The sequence below is a fragment of the Osmia bicornis genome, chromosome 6, assembly GCF_907164935.1.
Source record: "Osmia bicornis bicornis chromosome 6, iOsmBic2.1, whole genome shotgun sequence".
Classification (NCBI taxonomy): domain Eukaryota; kingdom Metazoa; phylum Arthropoda; class Insecta; order Hymenoptera; family Megachilidae; genus Osmia; species Osmia bicornis.
This window is the reverse complement of record NC_060221.1, coordinates 11,669,493-11,676,913: the sequence shown is the minus strand read 5'-3', so window position 1 is coordinate 11,676,913 and position 7,421 is coordinate 11,669,493.

Here is a 7,421-nt window from a genome sequence, read left to right as displayed (position 1 = left end):
CAATAAACTAATACAAAAGAAATTTAAGATTAGTGACCTAGGCAAAGTCACGAACATTCTTGGCATACACGTCGAAAGAGATGGTGAAACAGGAAATATCAAACTAAATCAGCGCAAATACATAGAGGAAACCCTAAGGAAATTTGGAATGGAGGATTGTAAGCCAGCATGCACACCGTTAGTACCGGGAGAGACATTCGACCAGGAGACAGTAAACGCGCAAGAATTAACGGAGATACCATATAGAGAACTTATAGGAGCCCTTATATATATATCAAATGCTACGCGACCAGACATAGCATTTGCCGCGAATGCTCTCAGTCAATTCAATGGAAAAGCAACAAGTTACCACTGGAAAGCGGCAAAGCACGTTTTACGCTATTTAAAGGGTACCATTAATTATGGGATAAAGTATTCTGTTGCAGGTAGTCCAGTAAAAATTTATGTTGATTCGGATTGGGCGGCTGATAGAAACGAGAGGAGATCACGATCCGGTTATGTATCTATGCTGGCGAATGGTCCCATCAGCTGGCAATCCCAAAAGCAACACTCAGTCGCGTTATCAACCATGGAGGCAGAGTACATGGCGATGTCAGAGGCGACTAAAGAAGCAATTTACTTAAAAAGACTGTTAGTCAATATGAATCTTAGTAGTTTAGCATGCGAAAGATTAGATATATTTTGCGACAACCAAAGTGCGATACAGTTAAGCAAGAATAATACGTATCATCGTAGGAGCAAACACATAGACATACGTTACCATTACACTAGAGAGATGCAAGAGATGGGTGAGATAGGTGTGCAATATGTAAACACAAATGAAATGGTCGCAGACCTATTAACTAAGTCTCTGCCAAGAATTAAATTAGAAAAATGCGTTGATATGTTAAACCTAAGATGTTAGCATATATTCCAGATATGGTACACAGTATGTAATAAAATAAGGTTTATGTTTTCTTTAAACTATACAATTTATCAGAGATAGGTTAAGAAGAATTACATACGGAATTCAAAGTGCACTTCGAAAGGGGGAGTATTAGGGTATTCGAAGTGCCCGCGTAGAATGTCTGAATACGCCTTTTGTTTGTTTCGTAACCGACTGCGTTGCCGGGCCTATTATTCTGGCGCGCTGTTCTTATTCTGTAAGCGTCCCTTTTCGCGCGCGAACCGGCATGTTCGTGTTTTTCCATATTATAATAAATCTTATTAAATGTAGTGCTGTGCTTATTACACCTGGCCACCGAGGGTAATGTCCCAACAATTATTTTAAATTTAATTATATTATATATAATATAATTAAATTATAAATTTAAACAAAAATTTAAATTTCATATAATATAAATATATTTACATAATATAATTTATATAAATTCTAAATATTTAAATATATTGTTAGGGTTTGTGGGAGAGCATTGTCAAACACAGTTGTTTTGTGCACGTTTTTAATACTTTAATAATATTATAGAAAAATGAAATGTATAGCGTTATAATAAAGACACGTAACATCATAAGGGTTCATCGACGCTCTGGTCCTCGCGGCGAGAGGGCCTCATAGGTGGCGACACTGCACCCCTCAACACTCCCCCTCAATGTCGACAACCCCATGGCCGCAGTAAGCTCCTGATGTCTTGCCCTGGGTAAACTCTTGGTCAAAATATCCGCGACCATTTCTTGTGTCGATAAGTATTGGATAATGATGGATCTCTCTTGCACCAGATTTCTCAGAAAATGATACTTAACATCAATATGTTTGGTTCTGCCATGCCGTCCACCACCACTTGCTATTAATTGAGCACTCTTGTTGTCAATATATATTATCTTGCTCGCCAGGTTATCCAATCATAATTCTAGTAAAAAATCACTTAAATATAATGACTCCTTGGCAGCTTCGGATAGTGCAATGTATTCTGCCTCCGCGGACGATGTGGCTACTGTTTTTTGCTTTCGTGACTCCCATGATATAGCACATCCTCCAAGAGAGAAAACGTAGCCCGTATAGGACTTACGGTCAGTCATGTCGTTTGCATAGTCAGCGTCTGCATATCCCATTAGTGCATCATTGTTTGCCCCAAACACCAAACCAATATCCTTTGTAACCTTTAAATAGCGCAGGACGCGCTTCGCAGCTGTCCAGTGCTCTTCATTGTGGCAATCATTATACTGACTTAGTACGCCGACAGTATGAGCAATATCAGGCCTTGTAACAACGGCCAGATACATCAAACCACCAATCAATTCTTGGTAGGGTTTGCCATCACATTCTGTTGCCTTTTCTAATCTCGATCCAGTAATCATCGGCGTTTGGCACGGATTTGCAGCGCTCATGTAGAACTTCTCTAATAAATTCTGAATATGATTTGACTGCTTCATAACAATTGTATTCCCTTCTCGTTGAAATTCAGCACCTAAGCAGTTTGAAATTTCTCCAAGATTCTTTACCTCGAAGTAATTTTGAAGATATTCTCTCAGTTTAGTTATCTTGTCGTTATCTTGGCAACAGATTAAGATGTCATCAACATAGACACAAACGATCATTAAGCTGCCTGACTTACTGGCGAAAAATACGCAAGGATTATGCCTGGATTGCCTGAGACCATAGTCCAGTAATTTTCCGCTGAGTACCTGAAACCATTGTCGGCCGACCTGTTTCAGGCCGTATAAGGCCTTCCTTAAATAACACACGCGGTCTCCCTTGTTCAAATCTGTCAACATCTTCTTAGCTGCTTCTTTAATTTCACTCTTCTCTGTTTCTCTTTCAATTAAATGCTCAAGCCCTGTTCTAAAATGCTTTGGAACTTCCATAAAAATATCTTCATTCAGTGTTCCATTTAAATAGGCTGTTGTTATATCAATTTGATTTATTTTCATATTGAACCTGGAAGCTAAAGACATTATTAGTCTAATCGAACTCATACGACTTACCGGTGAGGAGGTCTCGTTGAAGTCCACGCCATATCTCTGTGCAAAACCCTTGGCAACTATTCTTGCCTTCTTCCTCTCGGGTCTGCCCTCTGAATCTCTTTTTAGTGTAAGTACAAATCGGCTGCCTATTACGTTTTGGTTTGCTGGTCGGCTTACTATTTCCCAGGCGTTATTCTTGATTATGGATTTAATTTCTGAATTCATAGCCTCTAGCCATCCATTGACATCTGGATCTTTCATTACCTCTTCATCTCTAAACTCGGTTGCACATACGAATCCGGTTTCAGTGAAATTTGTTTCATCACTTTCTCTTTGGATGAATTCATTATATAGTTTCCGGGGTCTCCCCCTTAACCCTGTACGATGGATTCTTGGGCGTCCAGGGCCTCTTTGAGTTTCTGGATGTTCCGCTGGCATGGTTTCATCGGTTTCACTATCCTCTTCTACAGGATTTATTTCCTCATCCGTTTCATTATCTCTAAAAACCTGATGCTCTTTTGATCCTGCTTCAGTATTTGAATCTTCCTCAGAATAAAATTCCCCGTAATCATTATCATTCATCATCGCATTTATGAATCTGACATTTCTAGCAAATTCGAATTTCCTCTTGTTAATCAACCATACCTTATAGGCCTTAATTTCGTCGCTGTATCCAACGAATATACACTTATCGGCTCTTGGGTCAAATTTTCCATTATTCGTTGTTCTCATAGCATATCCGACAAGCCCAAATTCCTTAAAATGCATCGTATTTGGCAACTTATTAAACCATAATTCGAACGGTATCTTTCCGTTTAAACTCGCTGTTGGGCACCGATTTCTGATATAATTGGCTGTGTTGATTGCTTCTGCCCAAAATGTTGGAGGTTGATTGGATTGCATTAGCAGGCATCTACTCATCTCTACTAATGTCCTGTTCTTCCTTTCACTGACGCCATTCTGTTGTGGGCAATATGGTGTCGTGATTCTTCGCTGGATGCCATTCACCCTCAGATATTCGTCAAATGTCTTGTTAATATATTCTTTCCCATTGTCACTTTGTAAGTACTTAATTCTGTGGCCAGTTAAATTTTCAGCTTTTGACTTGAAATCCTTAAACCTTTGGAATACTTCACTTTTGTGTTTCAAAAAATAGACTTCTGTATATCTTGAATAGTCGTCCGTAAACGTCAAAAAATATCTTGATTTCCCGAGGGATTCGACTCTCATTGGGCCGCACACGTCAGAGTGAATGATCTCTAATAGTTTGGATGATCGATTAGATTCTTTAGGAAATGGTAAATTGGTCAGCTTACTTCTCAGGCATACATCACAATTCAGATTATGGCTTTTGTCCTTCAAATTCGGTATTATACCTCGTTTTTCCAATTCTAACATGTCTCTTGGATTCAAATGTCCCAATTTTCGGTGCCAGATTTCAATATCGCTCTGTTGTTCTCGGATTTGGTGTACCTCTTCTTTATTATCACTAACTATATAATATAAATCACCAATTCTCTGTGCTCTCAATACAACACGGCCATTTTGGTTTAATATCAATGCTTTATCTCTTTGAAATAATACTTCTAAATTTTTACTTGTTATCTTTCCCACGGATAGCAAATTCATACTCAACTGTGGTGCGCATAAAATCATTGACTTTAGCATTATTGACATATTTATTCCTTATCTTTATTTGAGCCATTCCTTTAGCTGTTACGCTTACTGAATCACCATTTGCTAATTTCAAATTCTCTGACCTGCAACTTGTCATATCTGTTAACTTATCTGGGTTGTTGCACAAATGACTTGTGCTCCCACTATCGAGGCACCACCATGAATCTTTTCCGCAACCTATACTATTTACTGTAGTCAACATTGCTATATCATTATTGTGTCTATTCTTCGTAGGTCTATCCTTAGATCTACATTCGAATGATTTATGACCTACTTTATTACATTTGTAGCATTTTGACTTATTTTGGCCATGTTGATAAGAGTTGGTTTGATAATTTCGATAGGAATATCTTGGCTTACCTTGATACCCTGATTGATAACCCTTTGGTGGTACCTTATTAGAAACTGCATTTGCATTGGGGACATCGCAAGTTGAGGGATTTTCCTTGCGTGCATCACCTTCTTCAATTATCTTAATTCTTAAGGTATTTGGTGCTGGAAGTTCATCGCGAGATTCAATTGCGCACCTAAAATTCTCGTAATTTTTTGGTAAACTATACAGTAACATTATGGCCAGTAAATCATCGTTAATAGAAATTTCCATGTCCTCTAGTTTATCAACCACATCAAAAAATTGTCGTAAGTGTAACCTTACGTCGCCATCTTCGTCCATTTTTGTCGTAATTAATTGTTTTAGCAGCATAGCTTTCTTTGCCGGTCCCTGCGACTGATAGGTTTCCTTAACTTTATTCCATGTTTGGCATGATGTTTCACAATTCTTTACTAATTTCACGTGCGATGGTGCGATAGCCAATTCTATTTCTGCCCTAGCGTCTGCATCTTTCTCTATCCATGCGTCGAGAATCGCGTGATTTTCGGCGGTTCCTTCCGGTTTAGGTAACGAGCCATCTACATATTTCCATAGCTTTTTCTTTCTCAGGATTGCTTTCATATGAATAGCCCATGATTCATAATTATCTCTCGATAACAATTCAATTTTATATTCGCCGGGAGACATTTTTATAATTTTCGCAACGTGCACGTGGAAATCTTAACCTCAAAAAAAAAATTAAACTTACTTCGTTTCATTGGAAGTTTTTCGTTACTCTGGGCCCATAACCTGTTAGGGTTTGTGGGAGAGCATTGTCAAACACAGTTGTTTTGTGCACGTTTTTAATACTTTAATAATATTATAGAAAAATGAAATGTATAGCGTTATAATAAAGACACGTAACATCATAAGGGTTCATCGACGCTCTGGTCCTCGCGGCGAGAGGGCCTCATAGGTGGCGACACTGCACCCCTCAACATATATTAAATATTAAATTTTTTATATATTTAATTTAAATATATATATATATATATAATATGGATATTAGTTAATTTATATAACTTTTAAATTGCAATTAAAAATAAATGTTTATAATTATGTCTTCATAAATAAACTATTTTTAAGTTATTAGACTCATGATCTAAATAAAGATTAATTTCTTTTATAAATTTAAAATTAATTTAATTATATAAATATAATATATATATATATATATATATATATATATATATATATAAATTTATATCTACTAATTTTTTTAGTACCTTAAAATTCAAATTTTTAAATGCATTTACACTTAGATATAAAAATTATTTAACAATATGCCTGAATAAAGGAATATTTTGATAGAATATTTATGTATATTTTTATACTATTGTTTAATAATTTAATAAATTATATATATATACATATTTAATTTTAAGTTATTTATAAAATTAACCCAATTAAATTTAACAATTAAATTTTTATTTGTAATCCTTTCTATATCTATTTTTTTTTTAGAAAATATTTTTTCAAAATGAATAATTCTAGAATTTTTTTCTCTTATTTTTATTGGATATTTAAATTTTAATAATTTAAATAAAATTCCTAGATTAATTAATTTTTTTATCTCTAGAATTTCTCGGAGTGCCCCAACCCCCGAAAGGGGCGCGGGGAACCAGGACGACCTTGGTCGATCCAGGCCGAGCCCCAACCGAGCGCGTCTCCGGGTGGCGGATAGGAGGACGACCGGGTGCGTGAAGTGGGCCCCGAGTACCGTGGAACGGGACGCCTCAGGCGACCAGGAAACGGAAAAGGTGCGCCTACGGAGTGCCCCGGCCAACGGGTGCTATAAGTGACCCCTGAAGGCCTAAAAACCCTCGGAGGGGAACTAAAGCCCCGTCGCGGACCAGCTCCCCAAGCTAAGGTGTAAGCAATCGTGCCGAGAGCTGGATGGCACCGGGGTAATGGTGTCACGAACGATGCCCTTGGGGTACCAGGCGCCCCCCATTGTATCTAGCCTTACCCCTGCAAGCGGGCTCTGCAGGGGTGGACCTATACTTCCCGACTACTCGTGGGACACATATGGAAAACAAAAACAATAACCAAAATGAAAACAACGACACCCAAACAAACACGGACACTAACACGGACACGAACACGGACACGAACACCATAACAACAAACACCAACAGGAACGCACCCGGAAGCGGGCCGGTTGAGGAGGGAAGGGACCCAATTTTGGGGACCGCCTCCGAAACACCGCCGACGGGCGGTTCTGGGGCGAGTATGTCTGGGGCAGGCGAGGTCACAACCCTGCCGGCTCTGGACTTACTCACCCTCAATGAGGAGCCTTCCTCCGGCGCGGCCGGGGCCGACCAGGGAGCAATCCCAGGACCGAACCCGGTAGCACGAAGGAAGGTTAAGCTCAGCGGAGCAGCCAGAAAGAAGAAGGCCCGCTTGGCGCTCCTAGCGCCGACGGTGTCTTCCGACAAGACGGCTACCGCTGGGACAACATGCAAGGCGGAGA